The sequence below is a fragment of the Musca autumnalis genome, unplaced genomic scaffold (assembly GCF_047663935.1).
Source record: "Musca autumnalis isolate F117 unplaced genomic scaffold, ASM4766393v1 scaffold_2, whole genome shotgun sequence".
Taxonomy (NCBI): domain Eukaryota; kingdom Metazoa; phylum Arthropoda; class Insecta; order Diptera; family Muscidae; genus Musca; species Musca autumnalis.
The window spans coordinates 260754152-260775221 of NW_027411755.1; the positions used below are offsets into that span (position 1 = coordinate 260754152).

The 21070-nt window shown below is 31.7% G+C and overlaps 1 protein-coding gene across 1 annotated transcript in view; it reads right to left on the bottom strand.

Annotated features, from left to right (window-relative positions):
* The window catches only part of LOC141391958 (uncharacterized), a 117950-nt gene extending 97389 nt beyond the window's left edge, over positions 1-20561 (bottom strand). Inside the window, exon 1 of the mRNA XM_073964744.1 lies at positions 19087-20561. The gene's annotated coding sequence lies outside the window, so the exon portion shown is untranslated. The remainder of the gene's footprint in view (positions 1-19086) is intronic.
* Between the last annotated feature and the right edge of the window lie 509 nt (positions 20562-21070).

Below are 21070 nucleotides of genomic sequence, written 5' to 3' on the forward strand. Positions count from 1 at the left end.
GATATTTGTTAAATAATACCAAAAGTATGATATTGTTAAGTATTTTTGTTAAAACATTTATGTAATCAATGTTTTATGTTTGTTTTTCAAAAGTTCCCTGATGATGACCGTCGGAGACGGCCGAAATATCGGAAATAAATTATTAAAATAAAACGAAAATTCTTTGTTTTATTTAAACAAGACCTACAGCCGAACTAAATCACAAAAAGAAAGAGGAAAATCAAAGGTCGACAATAAAACCATAACAGAATATTTTAATATTTTTATATTTTTATATTTTTATATTTCTATATTTTTATATTTTTATATTTTTATTTTTTTTATATATTTATATTTTTTATTTATATATTTTAATATTTTTATATTTTTATATTTTTGTATTTTTATATTTTTATATTTTTATATTTTTATATTTTTATATTTTTATATTTTTTTATTTATATATTTTAATATTTTTATATTTTAATATTTTGATATTTTAATATTTTGATATTTTGATATTTTTATATTTTTATATTTTTATATTTTTATATTTTTATATTTTTATATTTTTATATTTTTATATTTTTATATTTCTATATTTTTATATTTTTATATTTTTATATTTTTATTTTTTTTATATATTTATATTTTTTATTTATATATTTTAATATTTTTATATTTTTATATTTTTGTATTTTTATATTTTTATATTTTTATATTTTTATATTTTTATATTTTTATATTTTTATATTTTTATATTTTTATATTTTTATATTTTTATATTTTTATATTTTTATATTTTTATATTTTTTTATTTATATATTTTAATATTTTTATATTTTAATATTTTAATATTTTGATATTTTAATATTTTGATATTTTGATATTTTTATATTTTTATATTTTTATATTTTTATATTTTTATATTTTTATATTTTTTTATTTTTATATTTTTATATTTTATTATTTTTATATTTTTATATTTTTATATTTTTATATTTTTATATTTTTATAGTTTTATATTTTTATATTTTTATATTTTTATATTTTTATATTTTTATATTTTTATATTTTTATATTTTTATATTTTTATATTTTTATATTTTTATATTTTTATATTTTCATATTTTCATATTTTTATATTTTTATATTTTTATATTTTTATATTTTTATATTTTTATATTTCTATATTTTTATATTTTTATAGTTTTATATTTCTATATTTTTATATTTTTATATTTTTATATTTTTATATTTTTATATTTTTATATTTTTATATTTTTATATTTTTATATTTTTATATTTTTATATTTTTATATTTTTATATTTTTATATTTTTATATTTTTATATTTTTATATTTTTATATTTTTATATTTTTATATTTTTATATTTTTATATTTTTATATTTTTATATTTTTTATTTTTTTATATTTTTATATTTGAATATTTTTATATTTTTATATTTTTATATTTTTATATTTTTATATTTTTAAATTTTTCAATTTTTATATTTTTATGTTTTTATATTTTTTTATTTTTATATTTTTATATTTTTATATTTTTCTATTGTTATATTTTTCTATTTTTCTATTGTTATATTTTTCTATTTTTATATTTTTATATTTTTATATTTTTATATTTTTATATTTTTATATTTTTATATTTTTATATTTTTATATTTTTATATTTTTATATTTTTATATTTTTATATTTTTATATTTTTATATTTTTATATTTTTATATTTTTATATTTTTATATTTTTATATTTTTATATTTTTATATTTTTATATTTTTATATTTTTATATTTTTATATTTTTATATTTTTATATTTTTATATTTTTTTATTTTTATATTTTTATATTTGAATATTTTTATATTTTTATATTTGAATATTTTTATATTTTTATATTTTTAAATTTTTCAATTTTTATATTTTTATGTTTTTATATTTTTATATTTTTATATTTTTATATTTTTATATTTTTATATTTTTATATTTTTATATTTTTATATTTTTATATTTTTATATTTTTATATTTTTATATTTTTATATTTTTATATTTTTATATTTTTATATTTTTATATTTTTATATTTTTATATTTTTATATTTTTATATTTTTATATTTTTATATTTTTATATTTTTATATTTTTATATTTTTATATTTTTATATTTTTATATTTTTATATTTTTGTATTTTTGTATTTTTATATTTTTATGTTTTATATCTTATCTTTTATATTTTATAATTTATATTTTATATCTTAAATTTTATATTTCCTTTTTTAAATTTTTTATTTTATATTTTACATTTTATACTTTTTATATTTTATATATATTTATATATATTTATATATATATTTTATATTATATATTTTGTATTTTATATTTTATAATTAATATTTTATATTTCATATTTTATATTATTTTATAACTTATATTTTATATGTTTTATTTTATATTTATTTTTTATATTTTATATTTCAAATTTTACTTTTTTATATTTAATTTTTTTATATTTTATATTAAATTGTTTTTATTATGTATTTTATATTTTATATTTTATATTTCATATTTTATATTCTATATTTCATGTTTTATATTTTATATATTATATTTCTTATTTTATTTCAATTGTTTTTTTGTTTCCATCGTTTATAAGATAAAAAATCTTCGTCTTGTATATCATCATCTTTCCCAAGTTTTTTATAGAAAGTATTATTTATATAGGGTTGCTTATCGCCATTTAAAAAATCAAACATAGTTAACAACAACAAACAAAATTATTTCATTCATAGTTTTTAAAATTTCAAATTAATTGCCTAACAAATTGTCTAAAACCTCTACTAGATGGGGAAGGGGATACGAGAAAGACGTGTAAATCATTTAATGTGTAGCACTTGCGTTTGTGAATCCGTAAAACCTGGCCTTTAACAAATTTCGAAAGAAAGATATGAATCATAAACAACAGCCACAAACAGCAATAATAACCTGGTAAGCTTCATACCGGACGCTAACTTGCCTGTGTTCCCACTTTATTAGAGAGGTAATGAGAGATAGCAAACTGATGCTGGTAGGAGAAGCAATACTTGCACACTTGAAATTAAATTGTTTAAATGGCCATTTAATGCGCGTTTGATTTAATGCCTTAGAAATCTAATTTTGATTTCTCTAAGCAACAACAACATCTCCAAATCAAAGCCAATCAATTACGAACACAACCTCGCTGATTCGAAATGTAGAAGATTTCTTAACAAATTTGTTATTGAATTTATGCAAAATCATTTAACCACCATCACAATCACCAATAATTGTAATAGGGGCATTCAAATCAAAAATACCAACAGATTTCCTCTTCCTCCTCCCCCAACAAAAATATTTTGAGTGACGCACAAATGAAGAAAAACAATCTTAACAATCCGTGTGCCGCTTAAACGATCCACTGGCCCACAAAATGAATGAAATTGAATATAAATAAACATAAATAGGTTAAGAAAGAAATGAATTTGCAATGCAAGTAGAACATCATTTTGAAATCGGTGCGACGCCGACACAGTGTTATTTATACATACCTATGTATATTGTCATCATGCACCGTGTGCATAGCTTAGCAATATTCTTAGAATATCTACAAGACCACCTACCACTACACTACGCTACTCGATCTCAAGGAACGTGAACGAAGGTGCTTTTCTCTTTTTTTTTTTTTTTTTGCAAATTTAGAATTTCATTAGCATGAAAAGTAAGGTAGAACTTATTTTGCATTTGTCCACGATCCATTACTGGAACGATTTTGATCATTTCGTTGTTTACCAAGTGAAGAGTTTTTTTAGGAGGTTGGTGAGGTGATAGCAGTGTTCTTGAAGCTATTGTTGCATTTAATGCAATACATATTTAGAGGATTTTGATATTTTGTTTTTTACATTGACTTGCTTATAAAACTTGATATTTTATTTATATTTTTTATATAACCTAGAAACGGAATCTGTCCGTGCAAAGGCATTTTCTAGATGCATCCAGTAGAGGTCATATCAAAATCATATACAGCAGATATTTGATCGAATTGTGCAATTTTGATTTGCAAAGCATTATTGACCTACATTTTCATTCAAGAGGATGGAAGGTGGCTGTGATTGAAAGCTGTTGGAACTAACTCAAACTCAGGGTTTCAAATTCAAAGATATTTTTGAAAACATTTTTCATTGATCGATGAATTCGATATGAGAAAAGTCTCCCATTGTATTTTCGGAGATGTTCGTGGGAACTTCTATATACATATTATTATGCTAATACTGTGTTCGGTAGCCATACTTGTTCTTCTCTTTTATCCTTTTACAATCCTGAAGGTAACGTTGTTATCCCCATATTCTGAACCATTTTTCTTTTGTTCTAGCCTATCTTTCAATGGCAAGGAAGTCCTCATATTACTGATATAATAATTACCATATATAAAAATATGAATATTATTAGATGCATATTTTATTGAATGAAATAACTAACCTTGGTAGGAGGGTAGTAGTCACTAAAACACTTTGGTTTTATTTGTTATCACTGCAACATTTTGTGACAATGATATTGTCATTCTATACTGCTGAGGCACTTAAATTTTGTGCAATGAAGTTCTCGTAAAAGCGAAACTTTAAAAAATTATTCACACTTTTGTTGATTTAATGAGGTGGTATCAAATTGACTGTTGTTTGGGTTGCTTCATTATTAACCCTATGTTGTTTGATGGCAGTTGGGTCTATAGCAGGGAAGCAATCAGAAATACACCATTTCGGTAGTGAACAAAATTTTAACCTTATGAGTAAAATATACAAAAATGTCCTAAAAATTACCAATGGTCGTAAAGAACTTGCCGACAAAAATATGGATTTGAATTAAAGCTCAAAAGTGTATTTAGAAGTGGATCTTATTATTGGGAGTCATTTATTTTTAATAAATATCGCGCCCACCAGTCATTTCAGTTGGTCAGCGTATAATTTAGAGCTTTTGGACCACTATGTAAGGATGCATGAACATATTATCTCACTGTAAACAGGACCACAAGTAGTAGCTTAGGTATAAATTTCCAACGTATCTTCCAACAGATCTGAAACTGCTCTTAAACAAAAATGCTTAAGTTTTGTGTGGGATGTTCCCTAAGGAGTGTAACGACGAAAATTGCTACGGTCGTTTTTGTCTGCAACCATTATGCTTTAACTATTTCTCAACTGAAGTAACAACTGTCATAGTTGTTTACGAAATTAGTTTAAATGTAAACCGTTAGAATCTATGACCGATCGTGTCAAGGCCACACATCTGCTACCAACTGTTAATAGGTCATCTATCACCACGATTATCCTAACCAACAAGATTCTTAAATAAATTATTTAGTGAGTGAAATATCCACGTGGTTTTTCCTATAAAAGGACTGAAAAAATTTGAAGAGGGGCAGTCGACGAACAGGTTTTCTACATGACATAGCAAACCAGGAGAGTCAGAGTGGTGCTTTATCCTTTACAGAGCAGCGTTAACCTAAGCAGTGTCCGTAGCTCTTAGGTTTCACTTACATAACCCCTAGGTGATCATACGACCGCCGTGAAAAGCCTAAGTTGTGTCCGTAAGTTTTAGGGCTCATTGGTTTAACCCTCCGTACCGTAGTGACAAGCCTAAGTTGTGTCCGTAAGTCTTAGGTCTTCCTTATTTAACCCTCCGGCGACCATACGACCGCCGTGAAAAGCCTAAGTTGTGTCCGTAACTCTTAGGTCTCCTTTGTTTAACACTCTGAACCATCGTTACAAGTCTAAGTTATGTCCGTAACTCTTAGGTCTTCCTTATCTAACCCTCCGATGACTATAGGACCGCCGTTACAAGCCTAACTTGGCTCCGTAACTCTTAGGCGTCCGTCGTTTCATCCTAAGTAATGTCCGTAACTCTTAGGTCTTCGTTATCTAACACTCAGGTAGCATAGGACCGCTGTGACAAGCCTAGAAGTGTCCGTAACTCTTATGTCTCCTTTTTAACCCTCTGGTCCATCGTGACAAGCCTAAGTTGTGTCCGTAACTCTTGCGTCTTCCTTATCTAATACTTCGGCGACTATAGGACCACCGTGATAAGCCTAAGTTATGTCGGTAACGCTTGGGTCTCCCTTGTTTAACTCTATGGACCGTCGTGACAAGCCTAAGTTGTGTCCGTAACTCTTAGGTCTTCCTTATCTAACTTTCCGATGACTATAGGACCTCCCTGTCGAGGTAGAAATTCGAAGGAGGAAATGGACTTGGATAGGCCACATCTTTCGGCGACCGCACAGTGACATCGCCAGAACAGTTCTAGACTGGAATCCGCAAGGACAACGTAAGAGAGGACGCCCAAGAAACACATGGATCCGTTGTACAAAAAGAGAGCTTGAATCAGCCCATATATCCTGGGGCCAGGCAAAACATCTGGCCAATGATAGAAGGAGATGGAGAGAGCTTGTCGATGCCCTATGTTCTACCTGAACTTTTTACATCTGTTTCTTTATGTAATTAATGCAATTTTTTTATGTAAGATATACTGATGTAAATAAAGGACATATATATATATATATATATATATATATATATATATATATATATAGGACCTCCGTGACAAGCCTAACTTGGGTCCGTTACTCTTAGGCCTCCGTCGTTTCATACTACGTAATGTCCGTAACTCTTAGGTCTTCCTTATCTAACACTCCGGTAGCAAAGGACCGCCGTGACAAGCCTAAGTTGTGTCCGTAACTCTTAAGTTTCCTTTTTTTAACCCTCTGGCCCATCGTGACAAGCCTTAGTTGTGTCCGTAACTCTTAGGTATCCTTGGTTTAACCCTCCGTACTGTCGTGACAAGCCTAAGTTGTGTCCGTAACTCTTGCGTCTTCCTTATCTAACACTCCGGTGACTATAGGACCACCGTGACAAGCCTAAGTTATGTCTGTAACTCTTGGGTCTCCCTTGTTTAACCCTATGGACCGTCGTGACAAGCCTAAGTTCTGTCCATAACTCTTAGGCCATCCTAATCTAACACTCCGGTAGCATAGGGCCGCCGTGACAAGCCCAGAAGTGTCCGTAACTCTTGCGTCTTCCTTATCTAATACTTCGGCGACTATAGGACCACCGTGATAAGCCTAAGTTATGTCGGTAACGCTTGGGTCTCCCTTGTTTAACTCTATGGACCGTCGTGACAAGCCTAAGTTGTGTCCGTAACTCTTAGGTCTTCCTTATCTAACTTTCCGATGACTATAGGACCTCCGTGACAAGCCTAACTTGGGTCCGTTACTCTTAGGCCTCCGTCGTTTCATACTACGTAATGTCCGTAACTCTTAAGTCTTCCATATCTAACACTCCGGTAGCAAAGGACCGCCGTGACAAGCCTAAGTTGTGTCCGTAACTCTTAAGTTTCCTTTTTTTAACCCTCTGGCCCATCGTGACAAGCCTTAGTTGTGTCCGTAACTCTTAGGTATCCTTGGTTTAACCCTCCGTACTGTCGTGACAAGCCTAAGTTGTGTCCGTAACTCTTGCGTCTTCCTTATCTAACACTCCGGCGACTATAGGACCACCGTCACAAGCCTAAGTTATGTCTGTAACTCTTGGGTCTCCCTTGTTTAACCCTATGGACCGTCGTGACAAGCCTAAGTTCTGTCCATAACTCTTAGGCCATCCTTATCTAACACTCCGGTAGCATAGGGCCGCCGTGACAAGCCCAGAAGTGTCCGTAACTCTTATGTCTCCTTTTTTAACCCTCTGGTCCATCGTGACAAGCCTAAGTTGTGTCCGTAACTCTTAGGTCTCCCTTATCCTACCCTCCGGTGAGCGCTGAACGGCCGCGACAAGCCTAAGTGGTGTCCGTAAAACATAGATTTGCCTTAGTCAATCCTCGACTGACCGTAGGATCGTTCGTTAATCTTCAGTGGATCCCAACAACCGTTTAACCGCCGAAAACAGGGGAGTACTTAACCAGGACTCCGAAAAGCCATAACCACGGAATAGAAAGGAATACTTATCCAGGTCTCCATCAGAGCCAGCAACGCAAGCGTCCTAGCAAGGAGCACTTATCCAGGCCTACTTTGGAAAATCCACCGGAGTACTTATCCAGGTCTCCCACCACGATTGGGACCGACGGAAATCCGCTAGGTGTACTTATCCAGGTCGCCTCGATAGTACGGAGTTAGACTGTGCACTTCTAATAATACAGATTCGAACTAAGCATTCGAACTGCGTATCACTTGATTCGGAGCACATGGTTATAGGACCACAAACAACTCACGCTGCGCCTCAAATAAATTTAAATGAAAGGTACTTATACCTGGGATGTTTTTGTGGTTTCTGAAACTACAATGTTCATAGATGAGAAAAATCAAAAAAAAACAAAAAAAAATCGCCGGAGGCATTTTCAAATAAATTGCGGTCAAACTTCACATTTTTAGGGCTTTTTTTCACGGTTTTCACGATTTTGTTTGGAAACCCTATCGAAATGGGATTAAAGAAAGTGTTGTAACAGTGAAAATTCTCTACAAGTCTGTCCTCAATGGTTTTTTCGTAGGTTTTACCATTTTTTGAGATATAGAAGTTCACATTTTGACAATTTACTGACTGTATCCTCTCATTATAAAACAAGATCATGACTGCAATTTCCAAACTTAAACTTATAAATGTATCTCAAAAATGGTACAACCTAGGAAAAACAAGTAAAAAAGGATCGGTCGGCTTTGCCGACAGAGATATATCCCCAGCCTGTGTGAATTCAAACACTCCAAAAATCTTATATATTTAAGGGGTTTTGCAAATGTTGGGCGTATGAACCAACACAAATATGGATTTGGATAGAAAGTCTTGCGCGGAAGGTATCTAAAGGAATGAACATGACATATTCCATTTTGAAAGTGGGTCTTATTTTGGGTGTCATTCCCCTCGATAGATATCGCGACCACATGTCGTTTCAGTTGGTCACCATATAGTTGAAAGGTTTTGGGCCATTATATCAGGAAGCATGTACTTGCCTACGAAAAACATGATATCGCTGTAAACAGGATCACTAGGTAAACAATTTCAAGGGATCCTAGCACAGACCCTTAACCGGGTTGCTCTGTTTACAAGCACCACCTTCGAATATCATCTAATATTCTCAAGAAGTATGGACTTGCCCTTGAAAAAACTTTTACCATCGTAATTGAGGCAGCGAATGAATGTTGCTTCAACAAAAATGATTCCAGAGCAGTTCTTAAAGTGAACTTATCCAAAATTTTGTGTGGGAGGTACCCGAAGGAGTGGACAAATATAGTCCATATTCAAACCTTATATATATTTGGTAGACATATTGGGATGTGTAGAGTATGAACCAAATCGGTCACTACCATCTAGAGTTATCGTGCGCACAATTTTCCGAACATTTTTGAACTCTTGGGGGGAGGTACCTGAAGGAGTGGACTGACATGGCTAATCGTCGAACTTAACCTAAGTTTGGACAAAATATTAAGAAGGCCAAATTTTGGACCTTTCAGGGTATTTTCTCAGGAAGTATGGACTTGCCCCTTATGAAACTTGTACCGTCGTATAGAGGACAGTGAATAGAAGTTGCTACAATAAAAATCAAAGCGATTCGATAGCAGGTACTAAACTGAACTTTTCCGAAATTTTGTGTGGGAGGTACCCGAAGGAGTGGACGGATTGTGTCCATATTGGAACCTCATCTAAGTCTAGTAGAAATTTCACGATGTGCAAAGTAGGGACCATACACACTTACAAATTTTCTAAACATTTGCGAACTTTTGTGTGGGAGGTACTGGAAGGAGTGGACCAATGTAACCCATCTTCGAAATTAAACTAACACAAAATATTACGAAAGCCAAATTTTTGACCGGATCGGTTGATCCGTTCGAGAGTTATCGTGCGCACCATCCATCCAGACAGACAGACCGACGGGCATGGCTAAATAAACTCCAAATTGTCTGAAACACATTTCGTCCAAACATACTTGGGGTCTAAAACTATTATTTCGATGAGGCACATTTTGCCCGTATGAAAGTGTATGTACCCTCGTTAAAAATGCCTCCAGCGATGAACATTGCTGTATCAGAAAACTTCCCAGGCGTAAGCGGTTTTTATACAATGTTAAGTAAGGTGCACCCTGCATGACATTGTTTTATAGGGGACCATACAGTCAGCACATTGTCCCAATTTGAACTTCTATATCTCAAAAATGGTAAAACCTACGAAAATAACTTTAAGGTCAATCATGCAGAGAATTTTCACTGCTACAACATTGTCTTTAATCCCATTTCTATAGGTCTTGCGGTTTCCAAGCAAAATCGTGAAAACCTAAAAAGCCCTAAAAATGTGAACTTTGACCGCGATTTATTTAAAATTCCTCCGTCGATTTTTTTTGTTTTTTGATTTTTCTCATCTATTAACATTGTAGTTGTAGAAACCGCAAAAACTTTCCAGGTATAAGCACATTTCATTTAAATTTAGTTAAGGCGCACCGTAAACTCTGATTGGAATCTAGTTACAAAGACATAATTATTATAATACGAGAATATAAAAGCAGACACATGACAACGTTTTTTTTTTTCATCAAAAAAGCGGTTTGCCGACGGTAAACGATGAAATCACAACACTCGGTTTTGTAGTCGGACATACACGCTCTGTGCCACCGTAATAATAATAAGCTATTTTTTAGCTTGCTTGTAATGCATAAGGTATTTTGTTAACATTATTTTGTAATGGGTTATTCGTCTCATGTAGCTCTCAAATTTTTGGTGGGTAAGTTCTTTGATATTTATTGTGATATTCAAATTTCGAAGTTTCTATTTAAAAATCGCTTCTATTTTTGCCTAAATGGGCCCACAAAGTCTCCATTTTCAATGAAGGTGTTAATTTGCTGGTTTTCATTTTAGCTCTTTAAATAGCAACAACAACATTAATCACCGCAAAAACATTTAAATTTGCACACACAATAAAAACAAAAACATCACCATCAAAAACAACAACACAAATGCAAACATATTAAAACAACATTCGACAAACTTCAATTAACGCCACTTAATAGACTCTTCATTTTTCAGTTGGCATAATTGCTTGCCATTGTATGGCTGTTGTCGTCGTATGTACGTTGTTGTTGTTGTTGCTTTTGATGATAGTGATGATATTAAATAAACACTAAACTATGTTTCGATCATAAACTTGCAAAAACAAAAAAAAAAAAAAAAAAAAATAGGTATTTAATTTTAAACTCTATTTAACTTTGAACAATTTTTAATGCAGCAAACCGAACAAAAAGCTTTCAAAAATGCACAAAAAGTTGCAATAAATTGTATCTTGATTTGTTAAATTGTATTAAACATCTTAAAAAGCGATGCTTATTCACACCCTATTTAAGAATTAAAGACCAACTAAACAGCAACAACAACTACCAATACATTAATTAAAACAGACATCATCGTATCACGCTTTTCGCAGAGGATCCCAACAACATCAATATTATGTTACCTTGCCTTGTTGGCCATAAATTGGAGAAGGGTTTGATTTGCAATGCAATCTTCCAACTGACCACAGAGCACCACACACCACATCTGCTGTCTTCACTGATAAAGATTCATTAAATAAATTCAATCCAATTTATTTTGAACAATTTTCTGCACATGTTTTTAATTCAATTATTTCAATGTTCGGCGATCTTGAGATGCGATAGCAGGAAATAAATGTTGAACGAATTAAATAACAGATTCACTTTTCAGATCACCACCAAGTGTGATTGGCAGTGCATTAAAGTAATATTTGAATGATCTTTGAATCAATCACTAAGTCAATATTGGTTTGAAGCATCCGACGTACAATCGCTGACCAAAAACGGTTTTTTGGTTTCCCTTGGCAAGAATGGGGTAGGTAATTACCTCAGGGTAGACGCACTTGATATCATCAGAAAGAGTTTTTACAAGCATGATTGTTTCTAAACCATGATTGTTTGTAAACCAATAATTACATGGCTTTCGCAAAATTAATAATTAAGAGTATAAAATATCAATACGCTTTACTCTCAACACAATATTTATTTGACAAGAGCAACGGAATATTTTCTAAAACCAATTATGAATATTTTAGCGAATATTTTTGAACTTTTGTGGGGGAGGTACCGGAAGGAGTGGACCTATAAGCACCACCTTTGAATTTCATCTAATATTCGAATAAATATTACGATATCCAAAGTGTGGACGATCGCAGTATTCGGTTCGAGCTCTCCAGCCACTACATATGGGCCCATAGGGGTTTTTTACAACTTTCGGACTGTTTTCTCAAGAAGTATGGACTTGCCCCTGAAAAAAACTTTCACAGTCGTAATTGAGGCAGCGAATGCAAGTTCCTTCAACAAAAATCAAAGTGATTCGAGAGCAGGTCTTAAACTGAATTTATCCAAAATTTTGTGTGGGAGGTACCCGAAGGAGTGGATCGATAGAGTCCATATTGAAACCTGACCTACAGTGTTGTGCATATCAAAAGCAACAAATCTAGGATTTTGCAGTAATTCTATTTTTGGATCCGTTACAATTTTTAATAATGTAATATATTGTGGCCAGTTGTTCTTTATTATGTACAGAGAGCTTCTAACAAGTTGTTTCTGTGCTTTGTCGTTGGATGGGATAACAACAACAATAATATTGGCTGATCCTCGAGAACGGGGATTGCAAAACAAAAGCAACAATAGAATATTATTAAAAATTGTAGTGTCATCGGTGTTAATTAACTGTACTTTTGACTTAAATTTGCCTTTTGGGCATGGTAGTGTCACTTTAGAAAGGATATGCATTTGTTATCCTAACAGGGTTGCCACTTTCTACCACTTTTCGAATGGTCTGGGGAAAATCTCATAATACCCTCAAATCAAAAATTGTTTCCCTCATATAAACATTTAAATTTTAAAATATTTATTCGGAAAGTGGATTAATATCAACCGTTCTTTTGTTTGCCGCATAATAAAAAGTTAAAAAATCAAATATTGGTAAACACAAACGGCACATTTTGGCGGAAAACGTGGGGGAAACTTTAAAAATAACGCTAATAGGAACTTCCAAGAATTAGTTGGGGCTCTTATTTCCGATATATGACCTAGAGTACTTCGCAGAAGAAGTTTTGAAAACAATTTAAAAAGTTATACACTGTTATACAATGTTTTATATGGTTTAAGCGACAATAAGATTTTTTATTTTATTTTCAATAAATTATATTAAAAATAAGATTTAATAAAAAAAATATAGAAAAACCTGTATTATTAGCCATATGAGGATATTTTACTCACTGTTGGTTGAAACAATAGGTTCTTGACCGTTGTGTTGTTTGAGTTGGGAGCTGTATAACTTCTCGAATTGGTTTCAAAACTTCCTCTGCGAAGTACTCTGGGCCATGTATCGGAAATAAGAGCCCCAACTAATACTTGGTTGGTTTTATTCGCATTATTTTTAAAGTTTCCTCAACGTTTCAAGCCACAATGTGCCAATGGCCTCAAGGGGTTTACACCAGGATGTATCGCATTTACCACTATTCGGTTGTTTAACTTTTTTATTATGCGGCAAACAAAAGAACGGTTGATATTAATCCAATTTTCGAATGAATATTTTAAAATTTAAATGTTTATATGAGGGAAAAAGTTTTGATTTGGGGGTATTATGATATTTTCCCCAGACCATGGGAAACGTTTGAGAAAGTGGCAACCCTGTTAGGATAACAAATGCAAATTCTTTCTAAAATGACACTAACATGCCCCAAAAGACAAATTTAAGTCAAATGTACAGTTAATTTACACCGATGACACTGCCATTTTTAATAATATTCTATTGTTGCTATTGTTTTGCAAGCCCCGTTCTTGAGGATCAGCCAATATTATTGTTGTTGTTATCCCATCCAACGACAAAGTACAGAAACAACTTGTTAGAAGCTCTCTGTACATAATAAAGAACAACTGGCCACAATATATTACATTTTTAAAAATTGTAACGGATTCAAAAACAGGATATTTACTATCCTGTGAAGTCTAATCTTTTTATCTCCGTTTTTATTACAAAATGCATGTCGATATTTTTTGGTCCGATTCACAGTGTCCGATTTTCCGAAAAATCTGGCCAAAACTCTAAAAATGAATGGATTTTGACCTAACCTTTGGTTCTTATATTTTTCGGGCCGCTGATTAAATTTTTGATATTATTTAACCCTCAGGCGGTCTTTTAAGGGGTCTTTTTGACCCCTTCTCCTATAAAATGTGATCTTATCGGATCAAAATATTCTACAAATTTCTTCGCCATCAATTTTTACTATAGGTCCTAGAATACACCAAAACTCTATATCTTACCTTAACTCCAGAAATATGCAAATTAGAAAAACATTTTAGGGTTAATGTCGTACTTCATTAAAGTTTTGGCAAAATTGTCATACAAAGCGTCATTTTAGAAAAATGGCGTCAAAGACAAAAATGTTCTCAGCTAAATTTCACTATAAGTCACCAAAGAAATGAAATCTCTATACGCGTTACAAACCAAGGAAATATCGGTATCAATTTTGCCAAAAAACCAAGAAACTAAAATAGGGGTGCAAGCTTCCACAATTTCTACAGTTTTGGAAATATTTGGGTTAAGATCACTCGGAATTCTTACACTTTAGGTGTCTTTGGCAACTTTACTGACAAGAATGCAAGCAATATTTGTCTTAAAAAAATTAACCCTCGTGGGAGTCATAAAAGGGGTCCTTTTGGTCCCTTTTTCCACAAATCTTTAAAATCTCCTATAAAATGTGGTCGGATCAGACCAAAATATTCTAGAAATTTGTTCGCCATAAAGTTTTACTGCAGGTCTTAAAATATATTAAAACTCTAAATTATGCCCAAACGCCACAATGTGACCCTATACTATATTCTGACAATCTGAATGAAAGAAAATCTGTATATACCTGCAAGACAAAATATCACATAAAAACAAAAAGTGTAAATATGTGCAGGATGTTTCGATGGAAATTGATAAAAAACCCTTCCTTTTTTATGAAATGATAAATTACATGGACCAACTCGATCTTACTCACAACTATTTTCATAATTTATTGTAAAAATTGATCTTGAAAAAAATTAACATATACGGACATCAATTATTAAAGAACGCACAATTCATTGGCGACACTGAACATCTTAAATACGTTTCACATACCTTTCATTACAATTACAAAAAGAAAATATTTAATAACCGTTGTTTATTTTGCATATTATCATAGGTTTATAAACAACTTAAATATTAAAAAAAAAATTCCAAATAGGGTCACTTCGACTTGCTTTTATACCCACTTATTAAACAAGAAATGTATATATTTTTTCATAATTACACGCACTGGGATCCTATAAACAATATCTGACCCTTTTTAGTGTAAATTGATAATTTTTTTTTGATTTTTGGCCAGGTTTTTTGGAAAATCGGACACTGTGAGATGGAATGAAAGCCCCCATTGAGTATATTAAAAACTCCAGAGGATCTCATAGCTGAAGTTTCTGCGTTATGATGTAAAGATTTTTTGATTGGCCCCCAATAATGCTTGAGAAAATAGCTTAGTTCTTTCCATATCCTTTTTGTTCTTGAACTGACCACACAATCAGGTTTTCTACATGAAAAATTTATACAAAGATGTTCCGACGAAAATTTTATGTAGGTTACCCACATCCAAGAACTCGATATTGTCACGATTTCATTGTCTTTTAATAGTTTTACCCGTATGTTTATGTATTTCTTTATTTTTTCAATCTCATATCACTGTATCATATTTAGATATTTTTCATAAGATTAAAAAAATCTTAATTATTAGGTGATCCGATAAAAATCTAGAAATGACTACAACATATTGATTGTCGGTTTTATGACCAAAAACTTCAGATTTTTGTACACCATTTCCGTAAAATCTTATATTATTATAAAATCGATCGATGAAAAACTAGGTTTTAATGTCCTTGATAAGCCCACAAGCCCATAATCGGTTTATTAGTTTTCGATCTAGAGTCGGCACAGTACAACTCTTCAATAATAACAGGGTTTCGTAGACAACCATTTGTCACAAAACTTCTTATAGGTTCAAAAAAAAAAAAAAATCAAAAAGCGGATTAATTTATGCTCTCTCAGATGAAGAAAAAATCTACCAAAAAAGTTTCGTACTTTTCTTGGAAAAATATAATTAAAGTTTGCTTTTGTTAAGCTTTACAATTATCCAATATTTCAGAAATTGTCAAAATTGTTGTTGCTGTGAAAAATATATATTAGCTATCACTTCGTTTTTTTTTTTGGAAAATCCCATTCATTTCGATTTCTTTTATACCACGTATTGGTGAAAATAAAAAAAACACAAAGCTATTTGTAGCAACTATTTTATTTTTCGCGATTTTATAATTTTTCACATTTATAATAATAATCTAATAATAATTTCTTACATATTTTGTAAAGGATTCCTGTGTTTTTGTTCGATTTGAAATAGCAACCATTTTTTCCGACAGCAAATTCAACGTACTGATTGTCTTTGCATATGCAGATCACAATCTACAGTGAAATTTTGGACACATATGTTAAATTACCGTATGTATTCAATTGGTTAAGGTTAAGTGAGGTTAAGATCTTCATTTTACAAGCGATTTTCCTAAAAATTCATATTAAGGATTTTGAGATTGTAAAAAATGTATGTTTTTTATGCGGTACACCTTTTGTCATAGCCAATATGCAACGGTACCGTCCGATTTTTGATATCGTGAGTGTTTTAGCTACACTTAAAAATATATTCAACTATAATCTGCCATTTCAACTTCTTGACTTCTTCTTAAAAAAAATATTAACTTATGTCATGTTTAAAAGTTTACTTTAAAATAATTATTTTTGGACATTTATTATGACTAATATAATTTTTGCCACAAAACTTGGATTTATGGCGATAGGGATTTTTGTCCCAATCTTAACTAATAAATAACACTATGCAACACTGAAAATGCATATTGAGACTACAAAAACTTTAGTGGGGTTTTGTCCTGTCAGATCCAGTTCGGGCACTCCATCTAGGGCATCAAAATCTATATAATATAGGAAATATTACATATTTGCTGAAATTATGGCCAGTATCAGCTTAACTATTGGGAGTTGAACCAAGTAACCCTCTGCAAAAATCTTCCGAAGAAAGTTCTCAAAGTTCCGGCTAAAAGTAAAGCTAAATGCTTACATCATGTTGTTTCACTGATATTTTGCATCATATCTTTTACAACATGTACACATTGTTCACACCAACAGTTTATTCTCGCATTTCGGATTTTACCACATTATTGACATATTTATTAAATGGTCGTTGAAAACTATACTCAAAACAACGTGATAGAGGCATTTTACAATAATGGCATGTTCTGAAGAGTTGTGCATTACATTCTGAGAATATTTTTCCAAAGAAAACATTACGAAAAATTTAACGGGTTTGGAGATAGGGTGGTGATATTTATACAATGTTAGTCAATAAATGTAATTTTTTGAGTTCATTATTATCCAAATAGTTTATTCTTGCCGTTATCTACAAGTTTTCTTCAGAGGTCAGATGAAGATTTACATAGGTTTCATAGATATAGCCCAGAATTGCTTTAAAAAATCAATATTTAACCATGTTTAGATGGGGCCATAAAATGCAAGCTGGATCTGTCACAACAAAACCCAACTAGGGTTTTTGTCGTTTGGGTCTGTACTTTCAAAAAATCCTCAGCTCAAATTGTTTGCACAAAATTATCTTAAAAATGTTGCACAGTGTTATTAGATTATCTAGGTTGATGTTTTTCTTGTAGTTGTATGTATTGCAGATGCAGATTCATTATGCAGAAAATGTTGTATAACTGTAGTGGTGTAAGGTTTCTTAATTATGAACACCGTCGGCATAAATAATTTTAACAAAAAATAGTTTTAAATAATTATCCTCATAATCCGATGTTATAAAATAGACCGAGACTAACCAATGCACTAGTGTTTAGATAAAATACATTTACGACTTTAATGGAGTAGATTATTTGACCTCTTCAATTTTAATAATGATACTAAGTCCGATTTTTAACTTTCAATAGGAATAGAGAAATCTTAATTCCTTATCAAATTTCATGACAATCCAAGAATCAAAGAAAACTACGGACGGACATAAAAAAGCTTTGTCCCTAACTACATTAGGCAAGTTTACAAGTCTCTCCTTTTAGGAAATAGGGGATGGAGGTGAAGCTGTTGAATAGAATGTCAATGTATTATTAGATTATATAGTTTCTGCAGTAGTTCTTATTAGACCTAAACAGAGTGCGATGGATAAATGTTGAATAAATCAACGTTTTTCGTCTATAAAAACCAATACCAGAATTTTACTAAATTTTCTAGTTATACCGTCAAACCTATCCAGTATTTTTTCTTTTATATATATATATATATATATATATATATATATATATTTTCTATGTCCTTGTCTCAAATAAAATACCCTAAAATATTGTCTAACATGATATTATCACTCTTTGTATATTCTAAAAACCTAGTTCTTGGAAATGGTAAGATCTTCCTTCATGCTCCACATTCATTTTTGGTATGGCAGAGATTTATAACATCCTCTGTTACTACTCATACACACACACCCATGGGCGAATCATAACAATTTTACATATGACATCAATTCCATGTCACCATAAATATTTCAAATTCTACTAAACACACACACATCCACAATCACACAAATAAATGCATAACACTCAACTTGGCGCGCACACACACACACACACTGAGAAAGGGAGACAATAACGAATAAAATGCTCTGTGATTCGTTGGAAAAACAAAACAAAATACCGATATAATTTCCATAAAGCCAACCAACACGGTTTTTATATCCGCCCTTGCGGTTTATTTTTCTTTTTCGTTGTTGTAGCTGTTGTTGTTATATGGAAACGGATAATTTGCATAAAAAAATTAAATTCTTCTAATCGAAATATACCGTTATAGAATGAGGAATAACAAACTATAGCAACAAGATGATGATAGACACAGAGTCTAAAAAGAGAGAGAGAGAGGGTGTAAAGGAAGAAATAAAAACTTACATTCTTTTAATGGAAGCCGGCTGGAACAGAACAGGAACAACAGCAAATATCTCTGGTTGGCTTTGTAGGAGACCAGAAGAGGATCATAAAAGCAGGGCAAACGGAAGATGATGTTGTAGCTATTGTTGCCAGGTTGGTTTGATAGACAGACAACAAAGATGAGGATGACGCCGATGTTGATGATCAATTTTCCATAACATGCAAATTATAAATATCCGCATAAATTGTTTTGAGAGTTGTTTGCTGATTATTCCATAACCATTGGTAATGATAATAGTTGGACCACTTTTTCTCACTGGCGTTTTGTTGTGAACTTTTTTCTCTTATTTTCTTGGTTGTTTTTTTTTTCTATATTTTCTTTTGCTTATTGGAAGACTACACACTAAGCGCGTTGTAGGAATAGAGAGAATGATTAAACGGATATCCGCTTTTGCAAAGAAAAACAAAAAACACTCGCGGATTCACAAAGAGTGCAGCTATTGAAGAGGATGTCTGGAGGGGGGCCAACTTCAACAGGAAAAAATAACAAATCACTACAGGTGTTTATTGGGGTTGTTGGGTTTTGGGGCGGGGAGTTTTTGCGTTAGCTTAAGAGGGGCATCCTTGGTATGTATTTTTATGGTGTGCAGGTACTGTGACTGTTAGGCGAGACACAAACACATTTTTCCGGAAGTTATATTACACTCAGACGCACACTGGGGTAACCGTTATTTATGGGCGGCAATCTTTAATGATTTTCTTGCGTTTATTATGCATATCCGTTTGTCCGCTTTAGATTCGTGGGAACGATTTTTTGTTGTTTGTTTGTGGCAGGTTTTCTTTATTTTAACACAAGTTGTGGTAAATGTTAATTAAGCACCAGAAAAAAGGATTATTTTGTTTCAAATATTTTTATTTTAAATTAATGTCCTTTAGATAATTCACTTTCTTTTTATTTGTTCTAATATTTTTCTCTACTTCTTTTTTGGTTTGTTTTATTTTTATTTTACTTTGCTTGACTTTTAATTATCCGCTTTGAATATCCTCTTCACGAAACTAAAAATGATTGACTAAAAGTGCTCCAATTTTTTTCACGATCATTTGCACCATACGACACACACACGATCGATCGATGTTTTACTTTTACGCTCACTCTCGTTTGTTGTTACAGCCGGAAAGAGGGTGGTAGAAAACCGCTCTTCAAGTTTTGATTTTTAATTTATTTTTTTGTTGCTTTTTTTAAAATATCCCCTAGAATTGGGTTTGGCATTTGTTACAGTTTTCCGTTCGAATTGCACATTTGCAGGCACGATGCTCGTTTACTACACATTCACTCGATGCTCATCAAGCACACACACTCATCATCATCACCATCGAATGCAAATGCAACAACACAGAGTTTTTCCACAGTTTTCGGTTTCTAAGTTCAAAAAATGTGTAACAACTGGATTAACCCGTAATGACGACCATTCTCTACAGGTACGTGATGAAGTACTGAATTCATAACAATCTTAACGCTTCAGCTTTACCCCAAACAAAATACAAAACTCACTGGAACAAAAACACAACAAAAAAAAACTAAAACAGACTCAGCACACATCCCAACAAAAAGAGCAACAAAAACAACAACCACGACAATACTGAACGAGATCAACTATGAAGTGAATATCAGTTGAGGAGCTACATAGAGCGCTGCACACACAAAGCGATCAACCAGCAAGCGACCTACCTACCTACACAGTCATGGCAGAGCAGCCAACGTCAAAGACCAACCAACCGACTATGGCAACAAAACCTTCTTCTATTCATCTCAAGTCAGAAGTTAACGGCAGCCACAATCTTCGAAGCGAACAGAATTGAAGAAGACAACAACGAGTGAACAACACGGCTCCAACCAACATCATCATCCACCTAGGCATCTCTTACAACGAGAGCGGAAAGGTGTACCTACCAGCACCGACAGACGACTTACATATGAAACTGTTACAATTACAAGCAATTCAAA